A 16464-nucleotide genomic window follows, 5' to 3' on the forward strand; every position below is an offset into this window, starting at 1 on the left:
CGTGCCTTCTTGGGCTGTGGGTGACTCAGACTACTGGTGACAGACTGGTGTGCCTGGTGACCTAAGCACGCTCGGGCTTTCATTTCTCACCTGCCGTCTTCCTGCCCTGGGAGCATTTTCTGTGGGTCACCAAATGGACCGTAAAAATCATTTCATCTTACAGAAATGGAAACTCAGATCTATTATTAGCATATTGTGCTTTTAAGCCTGGAGGTGAAGAGCCATGAACTTCCCCCAAGGCTTTCTCCAAGTTTGGTTTTGGCTGAGCTGTGGTTATTGGAGGTGTGGGATGCTTCAGCCTTCCCAGGCCGGCTTCATCAGAATTTATGGGCCCAGGTCTTGAGAATTTGCATTTTCAAAATAGCCTCTCCAGGGGTGCCTGGGTGGCTTAGATGGGTAAGCATCTGCCTGCGGCTCAGGTCCTGGGATTGAGATCCCTGGGTCAGGCTCCCTGCCCAGCGGGGAGCCTGCTTCTCTCTCTGCCCCTTGCCCCCACTTGTGCTCCCGCTCTCTTTCTTGCTGTCAAAATCTTTAAAAAAAATAAAAATTAAAAAAAATAGCCTCTCCAGATAGGCCTTTGCACCCCAAATTTGGAGCTACCTCCTGGCCTCTGAACTCTTTGGCCCCGTACATCAGTACAGCGCTGGGGTTCAAGAGGGTCCACCAAATACATCCCATCCTTTGACACTAACAGAAGAGTTTATAGTTCATCTTTACTAGGGCTGAGGCTTGACACAGGAGAGTGTGGCTTATGTGGCCAGGCCAGTGGACTTGGTAGTGCAGAATTGGTCAGACTTAACACCCCCTCATTCCCACTCTGGGCAGCACCATCATGGGCTTGGGTTTCCTTACCAAGCAGAGGGAAGGTCTCTATATGGTGGGTAAGACGGAACTGGAAGAAGGGGTTTGGCCTGGTTCCTTATCCACACTCAAGACATTTCTCGCCTTTGGGTGGAGTGAGCCCAAGGTAGAGCAGGAGTATACTGGTTGGTGTTCCCCCCATCTGGAAGGGAGTTCCAGGGTGGGAAGGAGGCATTGCCCAGCCTCAGTACCTAGGGGAAAAAAAACACCATAAATGCTTAGTAAGTATTTGAGGGATGAATTAAGAATTTAAAAACTTAGATTTTCCTAGTCCAAATTATTTGTAGAACTACCTCCATCTGAGAGCTTTACTTTCTCTGGATACACTTAATGACGTGGTTCCAGATGCTAATTGAAATCAGCACCTGCATTACAGAGGATGTAGGAATTTATGTAGGCCCAGGTTGCCTTTGAGCAGGAAAAACAGTCTGTCCTTATTACCAACAAGAATAAGTTATGTTGAAGATAGTATGCAATCAATTTATTTTTTATCGTTTCCAAATTTGATGTAAGTACATTTTGGAGTTTGGATGTCAGCCATGTTTACTCCTCTGCTTTAATCTTTATTTACAGAGAAGCTCTCAGCCATTTTTTGCTCTTTATGGGGGAATCCTGTCATCGTGGAAAGGGTAAAATTACATGTTCATGAGAGTGGGTCTGTAAGTGTGAAAAATCACTGTTGACAGTTACTGTTGAATGTTTCCCTCCGATTGTGGGCAAGGACGTGGCTCTGGTTCTGGTTACCTCAACACCCTCACCTGTGACACACCCAGAGTGTTGCCTCCCTTCTTCGTGAATGCTGTCCTCAGAAGCCTTTTCTCTCCCACCCTCTGGGTAATGGCTGCCTCTCCTACAATCAGGTGTTTTCCTCATTTTCTTTCTCTCTTTCTTCCACAGCTGCTCCAAACTTACTGTGAATGACAGCCCAGTAGAAAGGAAGCTTGAGGCCGCACCACCCCGCAGCCCTTGGTGTCCTGCCACATCATTCACTAGTTCACTCCTCATTCATGGAACATTCCCCGAAGCACAACAAGAGTTTCAAAACGTGCCAGGAAACCTAAAACTTAAAAGACCTTCTAAGTTCATATCTATTCTGTTATCCATGGGACGTGTTGTTACCAAGTGGGACACACTCCTGTGTCCTGCACGATGCACTTACCGTTACCTGCGTGTGTCTGTCCATGCTTCCCTTGGGCCGGATGCATGTGGGATGTGGCTGTTGGCCGAGGGTGGGCTGTCTCAGACATCTGTGGGTAGCTGAACTGCTGAAGCAAACTTGGCTTTTCATGTATGTATTTTTCATCTCATTTACCAGTGTCCCTGGAAGAAGGTCTGCTTCCTCAATGTGCTAAAACAACAGTTTGAGTATAGTCAGAACGTGTTTTTCTTAGGACAGAGTGATTTCAAATCTCCCCTCCCTTTGATGAAAAAAAGAGTTCTCAGAACTGCTCTGTCCTTCTTTAGGTCTGTTGGCGACTCTGTGAACTCGTATTCCTTTTTCAGTTATGTTTTGGTCAAATAATCTCTTCACCAAATCTTTCAGAATTTCCTGAAATACTTAAGGAGCCATAGCCCGCTAGGGCCGAGGGGAAGCCTTATTTCCTCATTTTCCAGCGGAGGGAAGCTACTGCTCTTTCCACCTAAAATAACTGTAAGGACATTTCTCCCTCCCTCCCATGAAGGCTTCTCTTCCTGCGGACATGTTTTTGGTCTTCTGGTGCAATTCCAGGTCACCTTTGGCCTCACCCCGAGCCAGGGTTTCTCTTGGAGATCCTGACCTCACCCCACACCACCTGCTACACCTTTCCCGGAGCCACACCTCTGTGTCCCTTCCTCACTTTACACCCCCCATCCTCATCAGGGCCTTTGATATCCCTGTGGATGTGCTTTCTGATCCCCTGGCCTTGTAATTTCTCACTGAAGTAAGTCCAAATGTACTTCTCCTTAATCCAAGCCCTTGTTGGTTTTGGACGTGCTTCAACTCTGCAGTCTTACCTCCCTGGCCTTACCTCTGTGCTCCACTTTTCCCTTGTCCTTCTATCTCCATGGTCTCGGTGGGACAGTGGTACCAGAAAGACCTGGGAAACGTTCCCAAACACTAGAATAACGGGGAATGTGGAGGGAAGATGTGACCCTCAGTATGGATGTCTGTATGTTGGAAAGGTGCCTAGGCCATGCTGACATCCCTGCCTGCCCCCAGCCTGGATTCCCCTGGGTTCTGGCAGTTGTCTTTGGGCCTCACTTCTGTATTCAGCCCGGACACCTTCATTGGCTGCTGCCACAGGGCCTTTGCGCTCCCTCCATACCCTTTAATCTTGACCCACTGATGTGCTGTGTTCTTTCTGCTCCTAGCTGCAGGAAATTGCTGGTGAAGGTCACCAAACTAAGTTGTGTGGGTTTATCAGAAGTGCGTGCTGCTAACTTTGGCCTGACTAGTCCTGAGACTTTACGGTCCAGCCCCCCTGCTTTTTTTTTTTTTTTTTAAAGATTTTATTTATTTATGTGACAGAGACAGCCAGTGAGAGAGGGAACACAGCAGGGGAGTGGGAGAGGAAGAAACAGGCTCCCAGCGGAGGAGCCCCGATGCGGGACTCGATTCTGGAACGCTGGGATCACGCCCTGAGCTGAAGGCAGACGCTTAATGACTGCGCTACCCAGGCGCCCCAGCAGCCCACCTGCCTTTTGTTGCTTCCTGATTTCAGTTCTCTTAGCCATTGGGTTGGCCCAGTGGTTCTCACTTCCAGTTGCACCTTAGAGTCGCCTGAGGGAGGTTTAAAACTTTATTGAGGCTCTGGGGCTCATGCCCAGAGGTCCTGATGTCACTGGCCAGGGGCATGCAGGCTGGGCTTCGGTGGGCTGTGTTTAGAAGCTGTGCAGGTGATTTTAAGAAGCCAGAGTTGAGAGCCAATGTCTATTCTTGTCTGCTCTTCATCCTCCCTTAAGAGGATTGCTGTTCTTTTAAGATCTCTGCTGATCCTTTGAGGAAGAAATATTCTTCTTGCCCACATCTGACCCTTGCCTGCCTCTGGATCCCTCTGTTGTCTGCTGTCTTCTGGACCTGAGCCCATGAATCCTTTATTCTGCCTGCACTGACATCGGCCACATTGGACGGCCCAAATAAAAATGTCAGTCTTGTGAAAGCCAGGGCACCGAGGGGCTAGGGAGGAAACGAGGTGCCTATCAGGGGAAGTGAAGAGGGTGCCCTCCAGTCTGCCAGGGGCTAGGACCAGCGAAGGGGTGGATTAGGCAGACTTGGGTTTGAATCCCGACTCTGCTCCTCATTGGCTAGTTGTGGTCTCCCTCACTCTTTAAGGAAGTTCATCACAGTTACTGTATTGGATTTTTGAGGATGGGACTCGGTAACAGCACGGTCCGCTCTTAGCACATGCCTAGCCCAGAGTGAGTGCTCAGCAGATGCTCCTTAAAACATGTCCTTTCCTACCTTCAGATTCAGGAAAATATTCCTTAGTGCAGCACATGTATTATTTTACCCTTTGGTCAGTCCCTTTATACTTGAATGGTCCTTACCATATTCTGCTTGTGCTGTTTTATTTATTTATTTTTTAAAAAAGATTTTATTTATTTATTTGACAAGAGAGACAGCCAGAGAGAGAGGGAACACAAGCAGGGGGAGTGGGAGAGGAAGAAGCAGGCTCCCAGCGGGGCAGGGAGCCCAATGCAGGGCTCCATCTCAGAACCCTGGGATCACGCTCTGAGCCGGAGGCAGACACTTAATGACTGAGCCACCCAGGTGCCCCTGCTTGTGTTGTTTTAATAAATACTGCGGGTGATTTGAAGATAAGGACTACGTAAAAAAAAAAAAAAAATTTTTTTTTAAAGATTCATTTGAGAGCCAGTGTGCAGGGAGGGAGGAGGGAGCAGAGGGAGAGGCAGTGAGAATCTCAAGCAGACTCTGCTGAGTGTGGAGCCTGAGGTGGGGCTCGATCCCAAGACCCTGAGCTCACAACCTGAGCCAAAACCAATAGTTGGACAGTCAACTAACTGATTGTGCCACTCAGGTGCCCGAGGACTAGGTCGGTGTCTAGTGTATATCCTCTAATTGAGTAAACATGATGTTTTCCACCAAAAGATGAAAATACCAACCAGTATTTGTTAAAATTAAATTTGACTGAAGGGAGACTTACACCGGTTCAGGTACATGATCTCTGAGTGCTCCCTGTCCTCCTCCTTGGAGGGAAGAGAAGAGAGATGGGAATGACCTTGAAGAAGCAGAGAACTGGGGGCAGAACATTGAACAGTGTTTTCATAGAGGATGAAACAGGATTCCCACATACTAGGATCCTGGATGAAACTTGGATGTTATTCTAATTTTGCCCCTGTTACTTGAACAAATTACTTAATCCCTTGGGCCATGTTTTCTTCCAGGACAAAGTATAGAATTAGATGAGATGGATTTTGGATCCTGTACAAGCGCCGCCCCAGCCTCTCTGTCTGTGCTGAATCGGGTCTCCTATTGTGACTCTTCCTAAAGTTTGCTTCCCATAATAAGTTTTCTGTCTGTGATTGTTACCATCTAATTTTTAATGCTTTTTACTTTAAATTTTAAAAAAAGATTTTATTTGAGAGGGAGAGGGGGAGAACCTCCAGCGGACTCCCAGCTGAGCATGGAGCCCAACAGGGGCCTTGATCTCACCACCCCGAGATCATAACCTGAGCCGGAACCAGGAGTCAGAGAGGCTCACCCGACTGAGCCACCCAGGTGCCCCTAATTCTGAATGCGTTTTTAAGTGGTACAGAGAACATGTGAAGGCACTCTTGAAAGGTAATCAACATAGTGAATAGATGAGAAAGGGAAAGTGTGAGCCTTTGTGCATCTCCCCCTCCCCCCCTGCTCTCTCTTGCCAGAGGCAAGCCAGTGGTAACCAGTTTGGTATAAAGGCTTCGAGCCCTACCTGTGGTCCTTTCTGTGTTTTTATAGTAGTCCGCGCTCAAAACGGAACTAAGTGAAGTTTGAACTTCAGAGACATTCAGCCAGAGGCGGCTCCCACCTAGAGGTTTGTTTAATTTCAAAGTCATGCCTGGGAGTTACTCGGGTCTTTGGGCTGTGTCGCCCTCTGGTGGTGGCTGACTTTGGTTTAAAGCCATCATCGTGCTGTAGGGCCGGCGTGGAAGGGATGGTTGCAGGTCAACAAGCTGATGACAGGGTTGGCTGTTCGCAGTCGCTCATGGGATTTGGGGAGCTCTGGAGATGCCTTCCCCATTATACTTCGAGCCTGCCCTTTGTAAGAGCCTCGAAGCTTGTGGTAGCCTCTCCAGGGAGGCCTGCTTAGGTACCTGGGAATGAGGAGGTTCTGACGGGTGCACCCTCCGCCCGCAAACCAGTTGTAAAGTGGCGTCACCTGTTACAGTGACTGTTTGCACCGGCAGCCTCTTTGCTCTACAGAAACCTGGCTGGTGGTCCCCAGAGGACGTGGTTTCCCTTCCAGTCTCCTCAGGGCATCATTTTTCCCTGTTGTTCTTTCCAGCTAACCTGTCTTTCCCCTTCTTAAATCTGAGCCCCAGTGGAACTTGGGCCAAGAGCTGTGGCCCCCTGCACCCACCTGGTTCTGTCCTTGCCTCTGGGCCCCGGCCTTCATTCATGGGTGACCTCCTTCTCGTGTCAACCCCCATCACCACGTGGGAAACTTCGGTACACACATTGATGATCCCCCCACTCTCCCACCCAGCAGCCTGGCCTCCATTCTTGTCCTCCTCAGCTCCAGTAGCCTGTCCCCACCTCGTTTTAGTGACCCTCTTTAGATCTTCTTGTCCTGATTGGGATGGGAATTGTAAAACAAAGCACCTCACTCTTCAGTCTTAACACTCCCAAGCTTCTATGACAATCTGGCACTCCATCACTGAGCGTTCTGCAGAACTGTGGACCCCACCACCTGTCACCCACCTTCAGGTGGCTTCTGTCCATGGCCCGGACTTCATGGTTCCCTCCTGTAATCAACCAAGACACCTTGGTTCTCTTACCCCATTGCACTTCCCGAGGGAACCCCCACCAGCCCCAGTTAGAGTCTCCGCAGTGCTTAGGCTCGTTTTCTCAACTGTTCCAAAGTGGCACCGGCAGGACTCCCATCACACTCGGGACCACCTGCCCCAGATGGACATCTGTCCCGCGTCTTCGTACACTTCTTGAATCATTTTACCCCCTCTGATCTCTCCTCAGTGTTCTCAAGCCTGCCTCCCCCTTTTTGTAGCCGATGACTTTGCTTTTTGTTTCATTGAGAATAAGAAGCCATTCAGTCAGACTGCTTCTTGCCTCTGCCTCGTCACCTAAAACCACGGAAGCACTGGCCTGTTCTTGTCCACGGCCACCTTTCTCCCCTGAGGAATCTCCTCTCAGCTCCTTGAGGCTGTCTCTCCTGCACTTAGTTCTTCTCTCTTTCTATGGGATCATTCCAAATGGCATAAAAATAGGCCTTAATAGGCCTTATAACATTTCTCTTTTAAAATTTCCTTAAAAATTCTGTGTCTCTCTCCTGCCATTCCCGCTTTTGTGCTTCACTTCATAGAAAGGGTCCTTCAGAGACTAGATTCTACACTTTCCATGGTCCACCTTCTTAACCTTCCCCTTGCAAGCGTGAAACTGTCTATTCCTCCTCTGATGACTAGTGTTGACCAGTTGTCACTTTTGAGAGTGCCCAAGGATGTCACCTGGATGGGACACCAGACCTCAGTCTGAAGCCTGGAGGCTTCCGAGTAGCCCTTCCCCAACCCCTGCAATAGGCTTACTTCCTTGTGGGGCTCTGTCACCCCTCTCAGGAAGGTCAGCCCGCAGAGCACTCGTTTGCCATCTTGCTCACCTCCACGCTGGCACCTTCGGGTGCTGTCTGTCCGGCCCTGTCCTACCTCCTTGTTGACTGACGAGCACATCTGCATTTCTCTCTGCATTCATGTCTCCTTCCTTTCTGGCTGGGTAAGACCCGGACGGCTACTCTTTGCTGGTGTAGCCTTTTTCTCTGTTCACCTGCTGATGCTTCTGTGCTTTTCTCTGACAACACCGTACAGTATGGCATTGTCTGCCACTTCCCGGGATTGGAGCTATGCCCGCCAATCAGGAAGCCCTAGCCACGCGGGGCTAGTCCTGTGGAGATGAGTTAAAGCTAAATGAAAGTTAAAGTTCAAGTCCTCCGTGGCAGTAGCCCCTTTTCAAATGCTCGGCAATGACCTGTGGCTAGTAGCTGTTATGTGGGGGCATTGCAGACGTCATAAAAAGTTCTGGGCAGTACTGTTGCAGTTTTAAATACAGTAATTTGGCTGCATGAAGCTTTAAGATATACATTTTCCGTTATGATTCATTTAGTCATCTCAGCATCCCTGGTTGTGGTTATTCTAGGAAACTTAATAGGTGAAAGAGCCCAATCTCTGCAACGGTTCTAATGGGGGCGGGTGGGAATATTTCTGTCCAGCTGCCTCTGAGTACATGATTCAAGCATCTAGGCAACTGGAAGTTTCAAGTCCAAAAATGTAAATTCTGTAATATAAACAACAAAATGCAACCTAAAGCGTATTCTGTTTCCTTCTTCCATTGGGTACCCTTATCTTGTTCTCTGAGGTTCCTGCCCTGACCCACGCACGACCAGTGCAGACCTGGCTTTGCCTTGCCTTTCTGGGTTTGGAGGCAGGTATGACTAGATGGCACTTGGGGTTAGCATTATATAATGCTGGGATTCCACGGATTCAAAACTTGTCCTGCTTCACAAGCACTGTGGCTGAATAGCACATTGAAATGCCTGGAGCGTAAAATGCAGTCTCTGTTGGATGTTGAGGGCAGTGATGCTTTTGTTTTTCCTGGTTGATTTTGGCCTTTGGGTTCCGGAGAGTGATCTCACTGTACTCCGTTAATGATTTCCTACCTACAGTAACCGGGTCTGCTGTGCACACATACCCACGATGGGGCGGTTAGTTCCGAGCTATGAGGTGCCCGTCATGCATGTATAAGATTTCTCTTATCAAGAGAGGAGGTTTTGCAGGGGGGTTAGATTTTCTAGCATTTGTTTTTACAGTAGCGCAAAATCCAGATTACACATGGGAGAGTTGAAAAAAAAAAGCATGTGCTTTCTTGCTTTATTGAATATGCAAACGTGTGGTTGGTTCAGCCCAGATCGCTGATAGAGAAGGTCCTCAGAAAGTTGTCTGGCCAGTTGCTTTTGTTTCTTTCCACAAAAGTCTTAACAGAGGAGGCCGTGAGCAGCCTTGCCTTGTTCTCAGTTATCAACACTAGGAGGAGAACAGAACCGTTGATTCAGGAGAACTTACGTTGATGAACAACGTAAGTCATCTACTTTTGGCTCCAGTATGCGTACTGGCCTAAAATTCGAGCATAGCTGTGTGCATCATGTCCTGGGATCAGATAAAAGAGTGGAAACTCATAGTTCGTCTGGCTCATCATTTTGCTTGGTCATCTTCTCCATTCTGGAAGCTTCTCCATTTCAATGAAGCACCCATCTTAGTTTCCACTTTTCTTTTTGGCCCATTAAGTGTTACAGTTTTAAAGTAATGTTCCTGGTGAGAGAGGGTCATCAACAAACGATTACATTAAACTGTATGTGCGCGTGTGTGTGCCTGCGCTTAATGTAACTCTAGGAAGATGTCACAGACAAACCCCCAAAAGGACCTTGTCACCCCCACAGTCCAGATTCATTTTGTGCATCCTGGTTTGCTTGCTTGCTAGCAGAAGTGCTGATGGTAGAGCTCATGGCCCAATGCTTTTCACCAAGCCGTGTTCTTTGAATTTTTGTTTTGTGTTTGTTTATTTTTTAACAAACAGAGGCTTCCTGTACTCCTCTGTTGATGTGTACTTGGAAAGTTGTGGGAAGAACAGTGTAGAATTTTGACCGTGTTTCTTAACAAATTTGATGATATCGTTTGAGACATGTTCTAATGTAAATTTATTCTGAAAAGATGGGAGAAAACATGCACTTTCTGTTCTAAGACAGGTCGTCTTCCTTCTCTCTGCCTGCAGAACCTCTATTGGCCCTGCATCCTTTCTCTCCTCCCCCCACCCCCTCCCCTCATGCTGGAGCAGAGGATTAAGACTAAGTAACTCTAAAAGCACCAGTTAAGGTGAGAAACAGAAGATCCCTGGCTGGTTGGCCATGTCCCTAAGTTCTGTTCTCTCCTACTAGTTATTTTAAAAGCCTTTCAGCCGTATCCTGCCATGTAGGCTCTTACCACTTTAAAAAGGTTTTGTTCCTGTGGGTCTTCTGTTTTTGTTTTGTGTTGCCACTCACTGGAAAGGGGATTAGGAAAGGAAAACCTATGGTATTTCCACAGGATGACTTAACCGTGGGGTGGCCACCTAGGGTGGATAGAAGGGATGGTTCATTTAAGTGATTATTTGCAGATATGAATTTAATATGTAATATACTATGATCGAGTGAACATTTTCCTTTTGGGTTGTAGCATAACAAAGGATACTTGAGTAATTTAGGGTCATTGCTTTTGAACTCTCTACCTTCAGGGCAGTGGCAAGGTTACTCTGCTCCAGAGTGCTCTTGGTAAATAATCTATCATAGTCTCCAGTTTCCTCATCTGTAAAATGGCATAATGACATGACTTGGCGTTATGGGATTTGTGAGTTCATGAGTACATGGTGCTTGGCAAATGGCAGGTGCCTTTCTGAGCTGTTGAAGACTTTGAACTGAGCAGTCAGTATTATTCTGGTGTTTTGTTCTGATTTGATTTGTTTCTTGAAGGTGATGAGAGTATCTGTGATTTGAACTCAAAAAACTATTGTGACAAATGTCAAAAGGCAATCTGTGAAAAGTGATTTTAACAGATATGGTAGCTAGAGGATTGTGAACCTTAAGAGATGCGTTAGGAAACCATTAAACCATTAAACTAACAAATATTAGTTAACTCTTATTCAGGAGTTAACACTGGCTTTAAAAACCATAGTGTGCATTCCAAACCCAGATGGAGGGGCCTCTTTGTGGATTTTAGTTATTCGTGGTGCTACGGGGCTCTCTTCTTTTAAATGTCTGGTATGTGGTCCTCAGTAAACATTTGTTGAAAGAATGAATGGAACATGAGTAACAGCTGAGAGTTGGATGTCTTTCCTGATTTATTTGGGAGATCCATGGTTTTGACCCTAATGGAATTCTTATGGGTTTATATGCTTAAATGATACTGTTTATTTAACATCCCTTGAGGAAAGGGATAATTAGGAGAATGAGCTCCTGAAGTTTCTATGCCGGTTATTTTCACTTCTCTAATGTTTGCACAGCTCCCGGGTTTACAAAGGGTTTTCTCAAGCCCCACGTTGAATCTTGCCCAGGGGAGGTAGATGTCACTTCCCTTTTGTAGATGCGGTTGGAGCCCAGAGGACGATAAAGAAGCTTGTTTACGGCTGATGTGTCAGATGAAGTGGCTGGGTCAGGACTTGAATTCACATCTTTTTTTACTTTAGATCACAGACTCTTAGCATTAACCGTGTGTGTGTGTGTGTGTGTGTGTGTGTACACACGTACATGTACGTGGAAAAAAAGTACATGTATTTAAATGAGTTAAAACTGCAAGTTGATTTTTTTCTTAATCTTCTAATACAATGAAGCAAACATCTTTTCTCTTCCATGCACATGGACTACCTTATGTACATTTCATGATGATGAAAATGCTAGCATAGTAAGCGCTCACTCCGCTGTCCTGTGTTTTGAGTGCTTACGAGTAGAGTACGAGCTCCTGTCGTCCCCCTCCCCCCCTTTTGGGGGATGAGATTGTGAGGTGTAGAGAATGGAACTTCACATTCTTAATTTTTGCTGTCATGTGTCACCCAGATCCATCAAAGCAATTCCATGTCCTAAGTGAAATTTCAGAATTATGTTTTCTTTCCATTCTGACCCAGGGTTGCTGTGACAGGACTGTGCCCTTTGTATCCTTGAATCAGGGGGTTCCCGTTTTACGGGAACTGCCTGCTTATGTATTTCCTGTACCGTGAAGGCAGTGGGCCCTTGCTGTGATGCCTGCCCGGAGTAAGCCCTCCAACACCGTGTGATGAGTATGAGTGAATGAAGGAGAGGTGAATGTTGAGCCTTCCAGACGGGGAGGGAGGGGCTGGAGATGTGGCAGATTAGCCCAGCTTCTTGAGACCTGCGGTGACTTGGGCCTCCTGCTGTAGCTTAATGACTCTCACACTCAGGGAATGTGCTTTCTAAACTGCGGTTTGTTGTGGACACCAGTGCTTGTGCCTCTTCTGAGAGGCATGGATGGGATGTGTTTGCAGTGCCTTCTTTCTTGGTTTGCCCTTCTGATTATCTATGAACTTGGAGGTGGAGGCCACCTGACCTTGAACTGACAGATAAAAAAATCACTTTCTTTCTGGAAGTTCTGTCAGTGCAGAGTGTGAAATTCCAAGTTGTGATCTGAGGCATTCTGCAAAAACTAACCTTTGGCATAGTTGGCTGCAGCCGACCTCTTTCTAGTAAATTCCCCACTGGTTCTTGGCTTTTCTTGCATTTAGAAAGTTTTCTTCATTGGTATTCCTGGTGCGTGGACTTGGAGTGTTCCTTACCCCCCCCCTTGATTTGTGGGGTGGTTTTGTTTGTCTTTGGGTCTTACAATGAGGGAAGCCAGACAGGGTAGGGGAATAATGGAAGCAGGTCTCTTGTAGGGAGAGCCCAGCTTATTCAGACAGTCCTCACCCGTTTCCTGGAGAAGACACTGGATTTTCGTTTTGCTCATTGATGTCAGTAGCCCTCGTGAGGTGGGCCAGGAGCTAAACACTGGCTCTGCCTCCCGGTGGCTCCTCCCACCGTGGCTGAACACAAGGTAGTTGGACTGGCAAACCCAGTACTCCCCGCAGGGTCACTAGGGAATCAAAGGGAACTTACAAATGCGGACTCAGTTGGAAGCTTTTTGTGTCTTAGAGGTAAAACGAGTAAATAAAGGAGAGCACAGCTCACATGCTGAGGATGTCTCCTGCCTTGTTATTGTGGAGGTTCATACCAATTTTGGCTCTCTGTGGGAAGCAGTTTCCGCCATTTAATCCCTTGGCAAGAAAGGGGTGATTGTTCTTCATGAACAGAGAAAGTGGGGTTTCAAGGAAGAACTTTCCCTGAGTCCTGCCCCTGCGTTGAGATGAGTCTGCCTGAGTAAGCTGCTGGCAGAGTGGTTATAATGATACACGGTCTGCTGGGGGCTGGCACTGACGCTTGTCTGTTTGCCGAGTGGCCTCTCTCCCCAGAGTTGCAGCTGGGTGTGGGGCGAGGCTGGAGAACTCTGGTTCAAGTCCGGTCCTGTCTTGAAGCGATTTTTGTTTGCTAGCGGGAAACCGGAGGAGAATGAATGGGTGGGAGCCTTCGCAAAGGGGGACTTGAGGAGGGTCCAGAGTAGCAAGGGAAAGGTTTATGGGATAAGCGGGACTAAGGAAACTTCTCAGGTTTAAGGTCGCTCTACGGTGAAGGAGCAAGGGAGGAACCGGAGAAGCTGAGGAAATCAGCCATTGAGATGTTGAGGGTGTGAGGAGAGGCTGTTCCAGCTCAGCTCTATTCTAGTAGTTAACTTTGGGCACATTTTTGTTTCCTTGACTCCTTCAAAGCTGAACCTGTTATCCCCCAGTGCTGTGTGCACTGACTGACAGGTTTGCCACTAAAATGGGATCGTAGCCTGATTTTCTTTATTTTTTAAATTTTTAAATATTTATTTATTTATTTATTTGAGGGACACTGGGTGGCTCGGTTGGTGAAGCGTCTGCCTTTGGCTCAGGTCACGATCCCAGGGTCCTGGGATTGAGCCCCATGTCGGGCTCCTTGCTCAGAGGGGAGTCTGCTTCTCCGTCTCCCTCTGCCTGCTGCTCCCCCTGCTTGTGCTCGCTCGCTCTCTCTCGCTATTTCTTTTTTTAAAAAAAGATTTATTTATTTGAGGGAGAGAGAGAGAGTGAGAGGGGGCGCATGAGCGGAAGGGACAGAGGGAGGGATCTTAAGCAGACTCCCCACTGAACACAGAGCCCCACATGGGGCTTGATCTCATGACCCTGAGATCATGACCTGAGCCAAAACCAAGAATCAGAGGCTCAACTGACTGCTCCACTCAGGCGCCCCACTGGTTTTCTTAATTCACAGAGAGAAAAATAAAATTAAGGAATGGATTAGATTTAAAAATTCTGAAGAGTTTCTCCTGTGTCCTTAAACATTTGGTAACCTACTGTTGTAACTACAGCCTTCCTCTACTTATAAGGGGGTTACATCCTGATAAAGCCACCCCGAGTTCAAGATACCATGTCAGAAATGCACTGACTACACTAGCTACGGACCATCAGAGCTTGGCCGGGCCTCCCTTACCCGTGCCCCGAACACCTCCGAGCCCGCCCTTGGGCAAAATCCTCTCTCGCAGAGCCTGGTTGACAGTCAGGTTCCGTCGTCTCCTGCGCCAAGCTGACTCCAGCACAGAGGGACGGACAGAGCGCGTGTGGGCGTGGATGGCGGGTGGTGGGTCCGTCGTTGACCCTCATGCTCGTTGGCTGTCGGGGACCCAGGTCGCTGCCGCCTGCCCAGCGTCACAGGAGAGGGTCCCACCGCATGTCACTGGCCCTGGGCAAGATCCGCATTCAGACTGCCAAGTACCGTTTCTCCTGAATGCAAGTGGCTTTCGCTCCATCCTAGACTTAACATCCGCTGTTGAACCATTGTTAAGTCAAGGGCATTCTGTATATTTCCATTGAATTCAAGGGTAATAAGGTGTCGGATCTGGCAAAAAAGTTATTTTAAGTGTGATTAAGCAGTATTCAGTGGCTTTCAAAAAGCAGAGAACACCTCACTCTTTTGAGAGTTATGCCTTGATGGGTGCTCGGTTCCCTCAAGGGTACAGGGTATGCCCTGGGCTGTCCTGGTGCTAGAGATGCACCGGGGTCATTTATGGGCCATGTTACTCACTGGCTTCGCTCGTTAACACAGGAAACTGGATCACCAGACTCTGTCTCCCGAAGCCTAACCCACTGCAGAGACCAGAGAAATGAGTTCTGTTTGTCATGAAGCAGGGAAACCCTTGTGAGAACGGGAGGTTCCTAGGGCTCCGTGGGAAGCCTGAATGGAGGAGGAAGGGGAGGGTAGACACCAGTGGGGATGTGGTCCTTTCTCTGGGAAAGGCCTCAAGAGCCAGGAAGAGAGGCACGCAGTTGACAGGGATAATAACATGGAGGAAATGAGGGAGAGCCCCAAAATGTGTATCCGTTTCCCACTCCTGAGAGGCAGCCACTTTGGTCTCTTCTTTTAGCTTGTGTCTCCAAACCTCAACGAGATTTGGTTGCTGCTACTTGAATTTTCAAACTGGCTTCCTGCTTTGGACGGGAGGGCTTTGCCCTCTCTCACCCACACAGCCCTGGCCCTCCCTCCTTCCACACCATGTCGGCCAGGTGGGTTTTCCATGCTTACCTTGTGGTGACTCTGTCTGGACGACCCGAGGAGTGGATTGTGATGCCATGCCTGCACAGCTGTGCTTTTTCCTGTCCCGTCCGGTATTTTGTTTGCTTCGGGATCCCCCAAGTGTTCCTTAAGTCTCAGGCGCAGTAGGTGCTCTGTGCTGGTGATGTCCTTCCCAGACCCGCTGCCCTGGTCTGATCTGGACGGGAGCCTATTACCAGAATCTCCTGGGCTTCTCTCTGACCTTGGGGCCTCTGTGGGGTGGCTCCTTTCTCTTCCTTGGCTTCTGACACTTTCTGGTTTAATGCTGCTTTTACTCTGTTCTGTTTGTTTCATTAAATAGGATACACTAAATTGATTTCATAACCGTGAGTTGTAGGACTTGTGCGTTGAAGAAACCACAGAGCTAGATGACCACTTACAGCGAAGCTGTGGCATTGTTACGGGGAGTCCCCTGCCCCCTTTCCCCTTCTCCCTTCCCCTCCCCTCTCCCCTTTCCTCACCTCCCTTCTCCTCCCCCAGGTTCGCCCCTCCCCTCTGCACTCACTTCCCCCCTTCCTCCCCCCTCCTCCTTTACCCCTCCTCTCCCATCTCCCTGAAACTCTTCAAAGAACAAGTGGCAGAGTTAGGGGTCACAGAGGAAATAAATGGTGTCACCACCACCAGTGCTGCCCTCACTGTGTTGACTGAGGGTGGGGTGGGCTGCCTGGGCGCGTGCTGGGGGTGGGGGGTGTGTGGAGAGGTGCTCTAGGCTGAGGGTTCGGCACATGCATGGGTGCACATCGGGGGTTTTGATACTTCCCTGGCCTGAGAATTAAGCCCTTTTACTTTTTTTGATAAATTATTTAATGTGGGACATAAGCCTCTCCATCCCCTGCCTTCTTGCCCCTCCGCTAAGGGACAGGATTGGGCAGTGTAGGGCTGACACCGCAGGGTGCCAGAGTCTCATGAGGACCTCCTGGGTCTCGGTCTCCTTTTGCAGGAGCCAAGGGTCACTGCAGCCAGGCTCGGCTTGTTCCCTGGACCTTCTCGTGTGCCCTCGGACTCTGCCTTCAGATCGCCGGTGTAGCCCTTAGAGCTGAGATGCTCATACTGCCTTTCACTTAATAGATTGGTCATTTAACCATGCAAATGAAATTCCTTATTACTCTGCTAGAAAGGCACAGCTGAGCTGCACATTTCCTAGGGGCGAGCTGGGAGGAGAGGGTAATTTGGAGCAGATAATAGGATTCCTTCT

General features: G+C 48.3%; 1 protein-coding gene and 1 long non-coding RNA gene across 5 annotated transcripts in view; both read left to right on the forward strand.

The window, feature by feature from the left end:
- LOC117796021 overlaps positions 1–4515 on the forward strand; it is a 50119-nt gene extending 45604 nt beyond the window's left edge. For both annotated transcript variants that reach the window (XR_004620326.1, XR_004620327.1), the window contains one exon: positions 1759–4515. This is a non-coding gene — a long non-coding RNA (uncharacterized LOC117796021). The remainder of the gene's footprint in view (positions 1–1758) is intronic.
- NEDD4L (NEDD4 like E3 ubiquitin protein ligase) overlaps positions 1–16464 on the forward strand; it is a 339881-nt gene that overhangs the window by 62463 nt on the left and 260954 nt on the right. The gene's annotated exons all lie outside the window — the stretch shown is intronic.

Source organism: Ailuropoda melanoleuca, chromosome 14 (assembly GCF_002007445.2).
Source record: "Ailuropoda melanoleuca isolate Jingjing chromosome 14, ASM200744v2, whole genome shotgun sequence".
NCBI classification, from domain to species: Eukaryota; Metazoa; Chordata; class Mammalia; order Carnivora; family Ursidae; genus Ailuropoda; species Ailuropoda melanoleuca.